Below are 17,011 nucleotides of genomic sequence, written 5' to 3'. Positions count from 1 at the left end.
GTCATTCTTGGAGGAGACTAAAAGGCTTGTTTCAGTCTACTAAGGACAGAGAATTCTGTTAAAAGCAACTGCCACTGAATTGCTATAGGAAATCCACACGTGCATATATATATACATACATATGTATGTGCACACACACACTCCTCGTCAAAAAAGCTTCGGAATAAGCCAAAATGATGTCTTAATAAACTGAATCGGTGGGACCTTCAAGATGACGGAGGAGTAAGATGTGGAGATCACCTTCCTCCCCACAAATACATCAGAAATACATCTACATGTGGAACAACTCCTACAGAACACCTACTGGACACTAGCAGATGACATCAGACTTCCCAAAAGGCAAGAAAATACACATGAACCTGGGTAGGGCAAAAGAAAAAAGAAAAAACAGAGATGAAAGAATAAGGACGGGACCTGCTTATCTGGGAGGGAGCTGTGAAGGAGGAAAAGTTTCCACATACTAGGAAGCCCCTTCACTGGTGGAGATGGGGGTGGGGGGTGGAGTGGGCAGGGGGGAAGCTTCAGAGCCAAGGAGGAGAGCGCAGCAACAGGGGTGCAGAGGGCAAAGCAGGGAGGTTCCCGCACATTCCTATGCATTCCTATACACTAATGATGAAAATCTGAAAGAAAAATTAAGGAAACACTCCGATTTACCATTGCAACAAAAAGAATAAAATACCTAGGAATAAACCTACTTAAGGAGGCAAAAGACCTGTATGCAGAATACTATAAGATACTGATGAAAGAAATTAAAGATGATACAAACAGATGGAGAGATATACCATGTTCTTGGATTGGAAAAATAAACATTGTGAAAATCACTATACTACCCAAAGGAATCTACAGATTCAATGCAATCCCTGTCAAACTACAAATGGCATTTTTCACAGCACTAGAACAAAAAATGTCACAATTTGTATGGCAACACAAAAGACCCTGAATAGCCAAAGCAATCTTAGAAAGGAAAATGGAGCTGGAGGAATCAGGCTCCCTGACTTCAGACTATACTACAAAGCTACAGTAATCAAGACAGTATGGTTCTGGCACAAAAACAGAAATATAGATCAATGGAACAGGATAGAAACCCCAGAGATAAACCCATGTGCATATGGTCACGTTATCTTTGATAAAGGAGGCAAGAATATACAATGGAGAAAATACAACCTCTTCAATAAGTGGTGCTGGGAAAACTGAACAGCTACATGTAAAAGAATGAAATTAGAACACTCCCTAACACCATACACAAAAATAAACTCAAAATGGATTCAAGACCTAAATGAAAGGCCAGATACTTTAAAACTCTTAGAGGAAAACATAGGCAGAACACTGTATGACATAAATCACAGCAAGATCCTTTTGACTCACCTCCTAGAGAAATGGAAATAAAAACAAAATAAACAAATGGGACCTAATGAAACTTAAAATCTTTTGCACAGCAAAGGAAACCATAAACAAGATGAAAAGACAACCCTCAGGATGGGAGAAAATATTTGTAAATGAAGCAACTGACAGAGGATTAATCTCCAAAATATACAAGCAGCTCATGCAGCTCAATATCATAAAAACAAACAACCGAATCCAATAATGGAAAGAAGACCTAAATAGATATTTCTCCAAAGAGGATATACAGATTGCCAAAAAACACATGAAAATATGCTCAACATCACTAATCATTAGAGAAATGTAAATCAAAACTACAATGAGGTATCATCTCTCACTGGTCAGAATGGCCATCATCAAAAAATCTACAAACAATAAATGCTAGAGAGGGTGTGGAGAAAAGGGAACCCTCTTGCACTGTTGGTGGGAATGTAAATTGATACAGCCACTATGGAGAACAGTATGGAGGTTCCTTAAAAAACTAAAAATAACTACCATATGACCCAGCAATCCTACTACTGGACATATACCCTGAGAAAACCATAATTCAAAAAGAGTCATGTACCGTAATGTTCATTGCAGCTCTATTTACAATAGCCAGGACATGGAAGCAACCTAAGTGTCCATCGACAGATGAATGGATAAAGAAGATGTGGCACACATATACAATGGAATATTACTCAGCCATACAAAGAAATGCAATTGAGTTATTTGTAGTCAGGTGCATGGACCTAGACACTGTCATACAGAGTAAAGTAAGTCAGAAAGAGAAAAACATATACCCTATGCTAACAAATATATATGGAATCTAAAAAAAAAACCAAAATGTTTCTGAAGAACCTAGTGGCAACACAGGAATAAAGACTCAGACATAGAGAATGGACTTGAGGACATGGGGAAGGGGAAGGGGAAGCTGGGATGATGTGAGAGAGTGGCATGGACATATATACACTACCAAGTGTAAAATAGATAGCTAGTGGGAAGCAGCTGCATAGCACAGGGAGCACAGCTTGGTGTTTTGTGTCCACCTCAAGGGGTAGGATAGGGAGGGTGGGAGGGAGACGCAAGAGGGAGGGGATATGGGAATATATGTATATGTATAGCTGATTCACTTTATTATACAGCAGAAAATAACACAACAATGTAAAGCAATTATACTCTAATAAAGATGTTTAAAAAAAAGACAATAAAATGTTACGACCAAAATAAGGGGAAAAGTCAGAGTTACATAAATGAAAGATACATTAATAGTGTAACTTCAAAAGGCTGTCAGTTAATCCTTTCTGATTTAGATGTGCTATAAAATACTAGTGATCTAAAGAATGCTTTTTCTAATTCCATCCTTGGTTTTTTTCTACTTTAGCCAGATGTCTGTCTGACTCAATTAGATCAGACATTTTCTGGTTTCCAGGTAACATGATTCATCAATGTTCTGCACCTACATTTGAATGGGATTATGACTGGGTTGAAAAAGTGCAAAAATCAGCCTCGCCTTAGTGGTATTGATTCACAGACCAAAAAAACCAAAAACAAACAAAAAAAAGAGAGATGGTTATTGCCTGCATGGAAAGTGAATACCTCCTAGAGAGGCTGAAATTCACTCCTGTCATCAAACATAGTTTAGGATACCAAAACAGTTGTTACTAAGAATGCTCCCTGTTCTAGAATTTTGAAAAATAAGATCTGAATTATAAAATTGGATCCTGAACTACTGTTTTGATATCCCAAATCATGGTTGGTAATAGGAAGAGAGAATTTCAGTCTCACTCCATGGTGTAAATGAAATTTAATCCAAAACTGTGTTTGGAAGGCAACTTTTTGGAAGTGCTAAACTGTGCATTTATTTCTATTCGCCTTGAGCCAGGTACCCAGGCAGCCATTCCACATTATACACCAGGGAAAGAGGTAGAGAAAATGCCTCTTTGAAAATATGGAAGCTAGGACATGCCAGACCAAAAGAGAACATGGTAATAGGGAGATCATCACAGTGGCCAAAAATGCAGGCATGCAAACAGAGCTCTTCAAGCTGTGGTCCTAGATGTTGTAGGTGAGTTAAGATGAAAGAAAAACAAAAAGTGGAGGCGGTGAGAGCCTGAGGGTCCCCTCTTCCCTTGATCCTGTCGTCCACTCACATGTATACAGCTTCTATTTTCTCCTTACCCAAAACAGCTATAAGAAGTCAAATTGGCAAGAAGCCTGGGCTAATAAGACAGAAGGAGTATCTGATTTAGGCATCCAAGAATTTTCCTTGGGTTCCATGTAAAAAGGAAGATATCCAGGGGCTGCCTTCCCCCAACCCTGTTAAAGGGTCCTAAAGGTTGCTGAAGGTGCTGACTGCTGAGCTTACTAGGGAGGTCATGGCTGGATTTGAGTGATATGAGAGCTAGGGCAGCAAGACCAGAAGTTAGGAGTATGCCCAAGGCCAGTGATGCTAGCTGGTCCCTTGTCAAGTGACAGATGGCAAAAAGGAAATCTGACAAACCAAGCCATCTGAAAGAGACTGAGTCAATTAGTGGAATTAACTCAGTTTACTGAGTAGATATTTCTCTGCTCCATATTTAGGGGAATGGGGACTTGGGATGGAGTACAGATAAGTAAATGGACATTTAAAGTGGCATGTCCTTGTATGTGTGAGTGTAGTGTTTATATTTGTCATCACACTACTTTTCAAAGAAAGGCTGGCCCATATTTTCCTTGGAATAAAATTACAAATTCTAGACCATCTGTGTACCACTTGAGGATGTGAAAGAGTTGGTGAAGATGAGACAGATTAAAATAATTCTAATTACTTGTGTGGATAAAATAAAATGTGTGAATAATAAATTTAATTTCTAATACTTTGGACTAACACACCTATGTTATGAAACAGCTCAAACAACTTACAAGGCCACTAACAGTTTTACGAACAGAAAAAGGTCAGGTCTTTGAGGTAATTTTAAGTAAGACTGAAGGCAAAAGTTGTATCTTAATGTTCTCAGACTATATTATCTTTTAACCAGTCAGTGGAAGAAAATAATGAGATAATTATTTTGTCAAAAATAGGACATGACTATTTGGGTAAAAAACAAAAAGAATAAAAAGAAAAGTTTTTGGGGAAACATTCAAGGGTTAGTTTTTGCTCATTTATAAAGATAAGCACTGTGCTTTTCTGTATTCATGTAGAAGTATTTCATGCCTATTGTTGACAGGGAGGAAAATATTTCTGGGATTTTAATTCTTTAGAAGACCGAAATAATTTTTCTTAAAAATAATTATGATGGTATTCAGATCCCAGAATCTGGATGCTGGGCTTACATGTGTTATCTTTCATGCAAACTGTTTAATTCATTAACCAAATAATTATTTCCCCTCCTAGAATATTTTATATCTAACAATTCATGCTGATAAGTGATAATCTAGCATAATTGGAAGGTACATACAGTAAAAATTAAATCATAAGGACGTAGCCTTACTTTCCATGTTTCCGTGTGTGTGTGGGTCTGTATGTGCATGTGTGTGTGTGTTGTGGAAATAAATAAAGGTCAAACAGTAAATCCATACAGACCTCTCCAGTTGTTCCCTCCCCATAAGTTTTGACTTTCCTAAACTCTTGTGTGATGTATGAAGACTGAATGCTCAAAAGAATTATATATTTTGCTACAAGTATGGCAGTATACAAAAGGGAAAAACAATAGTATCAGGAAATTAAGCCATGATCTATTAAGCTATGTCTATTTGTAAAGAAAGAACTTGCCAGTGTAACTTAAAGTTTAGCATTTTGAATTGAAAGAGCAATTTTACAAATAAAGATGTGTGCAGAGGCAAAGGATAAAACGCTACTTCAGTACATTGCCCCAGCTTCCCTGTGGTAGTCAATATTTTGTTGAAACTTGTCATATTTGTTTCCTTTCATATTTGTTATGAAAAATTAGAAGAGGCCCCTACAGCACCACAAACGAATAAAGGCGGGCTGGATAAAGATGAAAAGAACGTTTCATCATTCTGAAGGGTCAACTCTTACATCTAAAAGAAATCTGCTTTGACATTGACCAGTATTTTTTCAAACTTGATGTCTGAAGAGAAACAGAAACAATTTTTTTAATTCCAAATTTTATGTTTTATTTCTTTTTTTTTTTTTGCTTTTGGTTTTAGGCATAAAGCTAGCAGGCAGTTATGGTATGAAGAGAAAACAAAACAGCATAGGATGGCCCTGGATTTCAAATCTAATATTGTCAATTACCAGCTGTTGAACCTTGAGACAATTATGTGATGCAATCCTGCAAGCTGTGTTTCAGTTTTCTCATACTTAAGGGGAAATATAATATATGTCTTTGAGTTGAAATAGCTCTAAATGTAATCATACATATAAAGCATATGAACAGCACTCTCAAAGAGTGGCTATTCTACATACAAATACACGGTGCGTTTTTCTCATTAATCTCCACCTCAGAATAGAAAAGCGATTTTCACCTTTTCTCTGCATCAGAATTCTGGGAGAGTTTTAAAATTATTCAGATGCCTGGAGCCAAAACCTGATGATTTGATATATTGATTCAGTTGGTGTTTGGGTTGTTGGCCTGTGCTACACACACACTGTGGTGAACACACCTATGTAATGCACATCCACATCTAGACACAGCGCGTTACCAGGACCCCGGAAGCTGCACCTGTGCACCCTTCCAGGCACATCCTCCAAGGACAACCGTTATACAGACATCTAACAACAGAGATTAGTTTTGCCCCTTTTTGTGTCTGGCAACCATCGTTCAACATTATGTTTGTGAGAGTCATTCATGTGGTTGTGTATAAATGTAGATAATTGTATCTAATTAGGCTAATTGTTTATAATACTAACCCATTCTCTAAATACATCACAACTACTCTATTCATTCTCCTCTTGAGGATCATATGGGTAATTTCTAGATTTTGGTTAATAAGAATAGGGCTGCTATTCCATTAATGTATATGACCTTTTATGAACATGTATCTGTTGTATATTTTCCTAGGAATGGAATTGCCAGGTATATGGTATTCATAAGGTCAGACTTAGTAGAAACTAATTATTTTCCAAATTGGCTGTCTCAGTTTACCTTCTCACCAACACTATAGGAGAAGGCCAAGGACTCCCCATTTTTTGCTAACACTTGCATTTTCCATAGTTTTTCATTTTAGCTATTGTGATGGGATCATAACGATATTCATATTGCAGTTTTAATTTGCATTCTTGATTTGTAAAACTGAGCAACTTTCGTGGTTTGGATGCTTTTTTAAACAGTGTTTATTAAAGTCTGTTTGCCCAATTTTCCATTGTTTTGGATTTTTATTTTTTCTTATTAACATTGTTTAGTCTGAGACTGAAGCGTTTGCTTGTTTTTGTCAGATACCTGTATTATAAATAACTTCTCCTCCTCTAAGGAATGCCTTTGTAATCTCAACACACTGTATATTGATACAGATTTTCTTAGTTTTAATATATTAAGTTAGATTTATCATTTTTCCTTGGTGTTAGTGACTCTGTGTACTCTTTAATAAATATTTGCCGACTCTAAGATAATAGATTGTATGTGTTTTCTTCTAAAATTTCTACCATTTTCCTTGTAATTAGATTTGAAATTTATCAGGAATTGACTTTTTTTTGTCTGCTGGTTTGTTTCTGGATACTCTATTCTGTTGCATTGGACACTAGTCTTATATAATATCACTGCTCTAATTGTTCTAGCTATTTAAAAGTCAATATCTGATTGTATAGTAACTCCCAACTTTATTTTATTTTTCTTCAGTTGCATTGCTTATTTTTGGCTCTCTGCTTTTCCATGTGGATTAGAGAATAAGTTTATCAGTTTCTACCAAAAAAAAATTTCTGGTATTTTGATTTGGACAGTGTGAAGTCTATAGATTATTTTAAAGAGAATTGACATACTTACAATACCTAGTCTTCTAACCCATCGAATGGTATATCCCTCCATTTATTTAAGTATTCTATAATTTCCCTCAATGACGATAATTATTTTAATTATTAATTTCATGCTCATATTTAATTAGATTTTTTCATACGTATTTGCAGTTTTTAGCATGTTTATTGAGATAAAATTCACTTACAATAAAATGTATCCTTTTAAAGTATGCAATTACTATATTCACAGAATTGTGTAACCATCAATCATGACAATGACATTTACAATATTTTCATTACCTGAAAATGAAACCCTGTACTCATTAGCAGTCACTCTGTTAAAGCCTTAGACAACCACTAATCTACTTTCAGTCTATATAGATCTGTCTATTCTGAACATTTAATATAAATGAAATCATACAATAGATGATCTTTTGACACAAGCTTCTTTCACGTAGCATGTTTTCCAGATTCACCCATGTGGTGGTATGTATCAGTACTAAATCCTTTTTATAGATGAAGTTATTCTATTTTGTGGATGCCACACTTTATTTGTCCATTCACTGGTTGATGGTCTTTTGAGTTGTTTCCACTTTTTTTTGCTAAGATGAATTATGCTGCTACAAACATTCATGTAAAAGTTTTTGCATAGCAAAATGTTTTACTTCTCTTGGATATATACCTATGAATGAAATTGTTGGTTTTCATGGTACTTCTACTCAATCTATTGAAGGACTGACAGTTTATCAAAGTGGCTGAACCACTTGACATTTCTACTATCAATAAATAAAAGTTCCAATTTTGCCATATTCTTACCAAAATTTATTATCTTTTGATTATAGCCATTCTAATGGGTGTGAAATTGTATTTCACTGTGGTTTTGATTTACATTTCCCTAATTACTTATTTTGTTGAACATCTTTTATTGTTATTTGCCATTTGTATATATACTTTTTTAGAATCTATTCAGTTCATTTGTCCATTCTTACATTAGGTTATCTTTTTTTTCACTATTAAATAGTAAGAATTTTTATACATTTAAGATACAAGTCCTTTATCAAACACATAGTTTGCAAATGTTTTCTCTAATTCTGTGTGCTGCCTTTTCACTTTCTTGATTGTATCCTTGTGAAGTATAAAGGATTTTAACTTGGCTAGGTCTGATTTATCTATTTTTTTTCTTTTGTCACTTGTGCTTTTTGTATCATATCTAAGAATGTGTCGTTTAATCCAAGAAAATGAAGATTTATGCCTCTTGTTTTTCTCTGAGAGTTTTATAGTTTTACATCTTAAATTTATATCTCTAATTCATTTGGAATTATGTTTTTATATTGTGTGAGGTATGGGTCCAACTTCATAAGTTTGAATTACTCTTCTGAAACAAATATGGGTGAAGTAGTTTACTTGGAATATAATCCCAAAGCAGGAAAAGGGAATACCTTGAAAATAAGTCAAGAAAGGGAAACAAGCCATTTAGGGTTTTATATTAAGCAGTGCCCTCCAGAGAAGTAGAACCAAATGTTGTAGATATAGATGTAGACATAGATATAGGTAGATATAGTTAATAGGTAAAGAGATTTATTATAAGATAATGGCTCATATGATTATGGAGGCTGACAAGTTTCACCAACTTCTATGTGCAAGCTGGAAACCCAGGAAACCAGGCGGTATAGTTGGAAGACCTGAGGGCAGGAGAGCCAAAGGTCAGATTTCAATCTAGGTATAAAGGCCTGAGAAACAGGGGTACTGAGGGCAGAAGAAGATCAATGTCCCAGCTGAGCAGTCAGAGAATGAATTCAGCTTTCCTCTGCCTTTTAATTCTATTCAGGCAGCAAGAGATTGTACCATGCCCACCTACATGGGGGAGAGCCACTTGCTTTATTCAGTCTACTAATAAAAGTGTTAATCTCTTCCAGGAACACCTCCATAGACATACCCAGAAATAATGTTTAACCAGATATTTAGACATCCCATGAACCAACCAAGTGGACATATAAAATTAATTTTCACAGGCTTCATTACTATAATTGTTGGTGTTATGGACAATCAGGCTTAATCATATTGAATTTCTAAAGTTGTGCACTTCAATATAGTATCCAGGAGACATACGCGACTATTCACATTTAAAATAAAATTATTTTTTATTCCTGAAGGGTTTGAGCTCTTGTTTGTTTTCTTCTTATTAGGCCATGTTATCAAAGGGCAGGGACATACCAAGGCTCTCCCCCATCAATCCACTGAGGTCGAGACATTCTCTTCCTTGCCTCCATCGTGTTGGACCTGGGATTGCCCCTAGAGATGACAAGCAGAGAAGCCGAAAGCGACAATGTGGTGGTGCTAGATTTAATTTGGGGGAAAGATTAATGTGCCCCTCGATAGACATGCTCCCACACAACCCCCAAGCACCAGAACCATAGCCAGAGGACCTGAAGCACATATAACACAAGTGGGTCACGGAGTGACGATGAGCAGGTCTAATCCCCTTTCCACACTTTGGATACTGGAGCTGCCTATTTTAGGTATTGGTAAACAGAATTGTATATTAGTTTTTTGGTCACAGTATCGGAAACAGTGGAGCTCCAACAATTATAGTGTGTTGCCCCACACTGTTATCTTTGATAAGCATTAAATAAACCTTTCCATTATTCTATCAGCTGGGTTCCTTCCAGTGGACACCTACCAAGGACCCCTGTATTCCACTGATTCAGAGTTGCCATTGGGAGCATAAAATCTCCTGTACTTCTGACTTGTGCATGTGCATGACTGTCCGGATACCTATGGCTTTGGAGATAGCCCTTGGTCAGTAAAACAAGGCTGTCCATGATTAATACTGGAAACTAGCTAAGTAAACAGAATTTTCCAAGAGAGCTGCCCTGAAAAGTGGTGGACCAAGGGCTCATGGCCTAGTGCGTCAACATTGTTTTTTTTTTTTTTTTTTTTTTTTTAAATTTTATTTATTTATTTATTTATGGCTGTGTTGGGTCTTCGTTTCTGTGCGAGGGCTCTCTCCAGTTGCGGCAAGTGGGGGCCACTCTTCATCATGGTGCGCAGGCCTCTCACCATCGCGGCCTCTCTTGTTGCGGAGCACAGGCTCCAGAAGCGCAGGCTCAGTAATTTTGGCTCACGGGCCCAGTTGCTCCGCGGCATGTGGGATCTTCCCAGACCAGGGCTCGAACCCGTGTCCCCTGCATTGGCAGGCAGATTCTCAACCACTGCGCCACCAGGGAAGCCCCAACATTGTTTTTATAGTATATATTCATTTTGTCTCCTCCTTTGACTATAAGCTTCATGAACTGTCTTTATCATGCTCAGTATTCTACCCAGCAAGTACTATAAGGCTTGGTAAATAGTAAACCCTCAATGAAGATGCAGTGAATGTATGACTAAATGAATTTATTCATTTTGTGAATAAGCATGTGATTTCCCTTGGAAAAACATCACATTATTAAGATTATTAAATGATCAAGTGTAATCTCTCCTAAGGTAAATATTAATTTTATTAAGTGAAAAGTTATGTGAAGCATTTCATTAGTTTATCCCCACTGACAATTTTCATCCTGTCAGTACACTGGAAGCAGCATCAATATGGGAGTCTGATGAAATGGAGTTTAAGCATTAGCCTTGAGATTTATTACTCAGAATCTGTTTCTCTTCTCACAAATTATATTTCATGGTGCTGATTGAAAAGTGAAGTACTTAACATGGTATAGTCACCAAATGATACCTATTATTAATAGTAACATTTAGATGTTTTCCACATAACCACCAGTACTTTAGGATAAATTACTTTATATCTTTAACTATAGATATCTGAGCTTATGATACTGACTCTGACGAGAGGATTTGGAATAGTTCCACACTAAAAGACTTGGTGTCTCATAACGTAAGCTATATTTTAAACCAAAACTCACAGTTTTTAAGCTATTATCTAAACTACTGTTTAGATAGTCAAATTCATATCTAAATTAGTAACAGACTGGAAAAGAAAATGTCAATAAAATAAGTAGTTTTAACATTTCACACACACATACACACACAAAGAATTACTGTGATAGAAGTAGTCCAATTAGGCAAATTTACTGAAATATGCAAGTCACAATCCTGCTTGATTTGGTCATTAATTTCATATCACTAGTTAAAATACTAATATTCTCAGTTCATTAAATCTTAATTTTAGGCCCATACAGAATTACTTTCTAAAAGACTTACCAATGATCTCTATTTTCGGCTCTTTGATAGACACATCGAATTTCCAGTTCAGTGTATGTATAATTTTTGGGGTGTCACACAAAGACCTTAATTCATTCACCTTTAATTCAAGGATGGAAAGTTTAGCTATAGTACCAAGCGACTGGAATTTATGATGTGAAATGGATTAGTTGCATCTCATCTTGAAATGGCATTGAACTATATTCACCCTTACAAGCATCTTCACTTGCTCACAAATATGAACCAGTCACATATCTCTTCTTTGACAACAAGGGAGAATGAAATACAACAATAATTGTAATGTGCATGCAGCATCTGTTGCCTTTTCTCAGAGGTTTCTTTCTCATAGCCTTTTCTCATAAGCTTCTAGAATTTTAGAGTTTGATTATCCCCAGTATATTTCTACTCATTTTTCATCTTTCATTAATTGTTACTTGTTCTTAAATAATATACTGCTATTATAATTATTACTTACCTAAGAATGGACATAAAGTGATTTCCTGTAATATTGCCCATCTTTGATAATACAATTTTATACATATATAAGTATTTTGAAAGATGGATCTCTAGAATTGGGATTTCTGATTGAAATTGTTCAAGCATTTATAATTTTAATACAAAAGTCCAAATTTTCTTAGAAAAAGAAAAGACTTTGTTCATGTATACATTCACCAACAGATGAAATTCTCATTTCCCCAAAACCTTTCCAACACTAGACACTGATGAACTCATTTAAAATGTTAGTAATATGATAGGTTTAAAACATAATTTAAAATACTTTTAATTTAGTTGATTAATGCTGAGCTTTAGTACATTTTTCTAATATTTTTGGTGGTCATTGGGACCATTTAGTGAAAAACCAGTTTTTATGGCATTTTTACAGACTGTAAATTATAGCGTATTTACTTTTCCAGCACCTGGAATGTATCTCCATCTATGTTCTTTGCTGGCTCTTATTTAATTCAGATTCTTCTGATTATTTCCTATACTCTTTGCCTGTCTCTTCCACCTTCTCTATGGTGTCCTGAATGCTATTGTCTCAAACTAGGAATTATAGTGAAATGGTAATGTAAAATTTTATCTCTAAAAACTCCTCTTTCCTCCCGATTTCCAATGAAATGATCAAAAGATGCTGTTGACATACCAGAAATGTCAACATTTTGACCAAATATAGTACAAGAAGAATCATATTAATGAAAGAATAGCCACACAGTTCTTTTATTTTTCTCTGAAATTTCAACATGACACTGACACATCTAAAGAAAATTAATATAGAATCTCTGAGGGGTCCTGGATGGGTAGCAAGGTGAGGTGCTAGAGCAGTTGGAGAGAACCTTATTTTCTCTAATGCCACTGGCTGCCCCCCTCACACATAGCTTCCTTCATTTTCAGCATCCCCCAACAGAATGCTAAGTGGGTTACAACTGATGAACCTACATTAAGACACAGTTGTTGACATGAGTGTTCACTCTAGGTGTTGTATGTACTGTGGGTTTAGACAGATGTAAAATGACAAGTATTGACCATTATAGCATCATACAGAATAGTTTCACTGCTCTAAAAATCCTCCGTGCTCCACACATTCACTCCTGTCCCCAACCCCCTAATCCTTAGCAACCACTGATCTTTCTACCATCTCCATAGTTTTGTTTTTTCCAGAATATCATATAGTTGGAATCATACAGTTCGTAGCCTTTTCAGATTGGCTTCTGTCACTAAATAATATGGATTTAAGGACTCTCAATATCTTCATGGCTTGACAGTGCATGTCTTTTTAGGACTGAATAATATATTTTCTGGATATACCACAGATTTTTTATCCATTTGCCTACTGAAGTACATCTTAGCTGCTTCTAAGTTATGAATAAAGCTGCTAAATGTCTGTGTGAACATTTGTGGACATAAGTTTTCAACTCCTTAAGGTAAATACCAAATTGCTGAATCCTATGCTAAGAGTGTGTTTAGTTTTGTAAGAAACTGCCACAATGTCTTCTAAAGTGGCTGTACCATTTTGCATTCCCACCAGCAATGAATGAGAGTTCCTGTTTCTCCACATACCTCCCAGGATTTGGTGTTGACAGTGTTCCATAACTGGCCATTCTAAGAGGTGTGTAGTTGTATATCATTGTTGTTTTAATTTGCACTTCTCTGATGACATATGACATGGAGCTTGTTTTCATATGCTTATCTGCCATCTGTATATCTTCTTTGGTGAGGAGCCTATTAAGGTCTTTGGCCCATTTTTCAATCAGCTTATTCTTCTTGTTGAGTTTTGTGTGTTCTTTGTGTATTTTGGATAACAGTACTTTATCAGATGTGTTTTTGCAAATATTTTCTCCCAGTCTGTGGCTTATTATGTCATCCTCTTGATTATTTTTTAATATAAGTAACAAAATAGATTGGAAACACTTCCCCAGGCCATTGTCATCATTGTGTAACATGTTGTAGAATTTCTGGACAGTTCAATAACAGAAGAAAAATTAAGCAAACTATTATAAAATAATAACAAAATGATGTCTTACATCAATGAATGCATGCATTTATAACTGGGAGAAATATAATAAGCCACAACAGGAACTGCTTTGCATTTCAGTGCCCTCTCTACATGAAGAAGTTTGCTCTTTATCATTAGGGTATTTATGGGTTAGCATGAATTTTAAGTAACAGTGACATGAATTATTTTACAGTTGAGAAAAATCATTCAGTTTTAGAAACTAGACTGAAACAAGAAAATAAATGGAGGCAGATGGGAAAGTCAGAAGAAGAGAGCATCCACATAATTAACTTGAGTTTTAATCATGGCCTAAATGAAGGCAGTAAATGTGGGGATGATTAAAAAATAGATAAACTTAAGAAATAGACATTTGTAGCAAATGATTTTGATTATTGGTAAATAGAAATGAGGGAGAAAAAGGAAAGGGAGGAAAGAAAGAGAAAGAAAAAGAAAGAAAGAAAGAAAGAAAGAAAGAAAGAAAGAAAGAAAGAAAGAAAGAAAGAAAGAAAGGAAGGAAGGAAGGAAGAAAGAAAGAAAGAGAAATAAGGAGAAAGGGAGGGAGGGAAAGAGGAAGGGAGGAAGAAAGAAAGAAACTTCCCCAGTATTTTTTTCAGGTATTTGAGAAAATGGTATTTTCAGTTGTAGAGATAAGATGGGAGAAAGAAAACAATTTAAATGACACTGATAAGTTAAATGTGGACATACTGAATTTGATATTCTTGTGTAACATCACAAAACAAATGTTAGTGAGTAGCTATATATAATGGTCTGGAGTTCAAAAGAATTGTCTGAGCTATATATGGAGAGATGGGAGTTAGAAGAATAGATATAATATTAATACCCACAAAGAACAATTGCTAGATAACAAGCACACTGTTCTAAGTTTTTTATATATATATATAAAATAGATATTTTATATATACAAGTTTTATATATATATGTTTTTTATATATATACAAATCTCCATGAGAACTAGATAGGGTAGAATAATATATTATTGGATTTTCACATGTCAGAGCATAAAACAGAGACACAAAGGGTTAAGTGACTTGCCCAAGGTCACAAATCTTGTAATTAGTGGTGTAGAAGTTTGAACCCAGGCAATCTGAGGCAGGGCCTAGGCTCTGAAATACAGCATTACATAATTTTCCTTAAGAAATGGTAATTGAAATAATGAGAATAGGTGATATCAACCAGGAATAACCTCTAAAATGACAATAAAATGGTCTGAGAATTAAACCTTATGGAAAAATCAACAGTAAAAAAGCCAAACTCATAAGAGCAAGTAGAGTGGTAGTTATCATGGCTTAGGGGAGAGGGGAATAAGGAGATATTAGTCAAAGGGTACAAACTTCCAGTTATAAGATAAATGGGTTCTGGGGATCTAGTGTACAGCATGGAGACTATAGTTAACAATACCGTATTGCATACTGAAAGTTGCTAAGAGAGTGTATCTTAAATGTTTTCAACACTAAAAAAAAAAAAAAAAAAGCTAGTAATTATGTGAGGTGATGAATGTGTTAACTAACCTTATTCGGGTAATCATTTCTTGACATGTATGTGTATCAAATCATCACACCATACACCTTATAATGCTACACAATGTTATATGTAAATTATATCTCAATAAAGCTGGAAAAAATATTGGCAAAGAAAAAGGAGACTGGGAAGGAAACAGAAATAGACCTATCAGAAAGACAGGATAACCATGGAGGGGAAGGCCAGAGTGTTTAAGAGAACTGAGTTTCTCAAGAATAAGAGAAGGGTGGGAGACTTCCCTGGTGGCACAGTGGTTAAGAATCCGCCTACCAATGCAGGGGACACGGGTTCTCTCCCTGGTCCGGGAAGGTACCACATGCCGTGGAGAAATTAAGCCCGTGTGTCACAACTACAGAGCCTGCACTCTAGAGCCCGCGAGCCACAACTACTGAGCCCGCATGCCACAACTACTGAAGCCCGCGTGCCTAGAGCCCGTGCTCCGCAACAAGAGAAGCCACTGCAATGAGAAGCCCGCACACTGCAACGAAGAGTAGCCCCCGCTCGCCGCAACTAGAGAAAGCCTCCGCGCAGCAACAAAGACCCAACGCAGCCAAAAATAAGTAAATAAAATAAATAAATTTAAAAAAAAAGAGAAGGGTGGGCTGATAGTGTAAAAGCCACCCAACGTGACATGGAATATAGGAATAAAAAATATTGACTGTGCTTAGCAATTAAGAAGTTCATTGGTGATCTTGCTGTTAGAACTGTAACAAGGTGCAATGTTGAATAATTTGGAAGGCATAGGGAAGAAACACTAGAAAAGAACTAAGGAGAAGTGGTGGCTTGTCTTGTCGTGAATTACAGGTATGTTCTTAAAGATATCAATTAAACTTTTCAAGTTCTGGAAAAGAAAATTTTATTGTAAAATGAGTGCAATCCCCATTGTTCTAATAATCTATATAATTAAATTCCTAGAAAGAATTGACTTCATTATTGGTATTATGAGTTAAAATATAGCTTCACTAAAACATACTAGGGCATGGGGGATAGGGGTTGAGGGAAAATGTTTTCTATCTTTGCACCATTAGGAAACACAAACCTGTTGGTACTTTAAGAAAAAAAGTGACCCATTTATTTTGCTGTCTCCAAATTTTACTGTAAATAGCCTGTACAGAAACAACAGATGCCCCTTTTAACTCCATGTATAATTTGAAAGACAAAAGCTAAGAAAATTATAGCTTGTACTTTTAAAGGATAATAAAATAACACATTCATGTAAATGAAATTTCAGTGATCAGAAACAAACATTGGAATTTAGCATTTAATGATATTTTTTGCAGCAGCAGTGTTGCATGTCAAAGGCAAATGAACCTAGATACATGAAAAATATTCTGGCATCCTTAAAACATTGTGAAAGGTTTTTGAATGTCTGTAGCTTTTATTGTTTCTTTGTCAAAGCAATATGTTTACAGACTGACATTTTGTATCTATGTTGCAGTAACTTTGGGACCAGGAGGTAATGAACTTCACACAACGTTCTAAATGAATTTCATAAACACAAATCCTAGGGGCACAGA

The sequence above is a fragment of the Balaenoptera physalus genome (assembly GCF_965194825.1).
Source record: "Balaenoptera physalus genome assembly, chromosome: 3".
NCBI classification, from domain to species: Eukaryota; Metazoa; Chordata; class Mammalia; order Artiodactyla; family Balaenopteridae; genus Balaenoptera; species Balaenoptera physalus.
Note: the sequence above shows the minus strand (reverse complement) of the source record.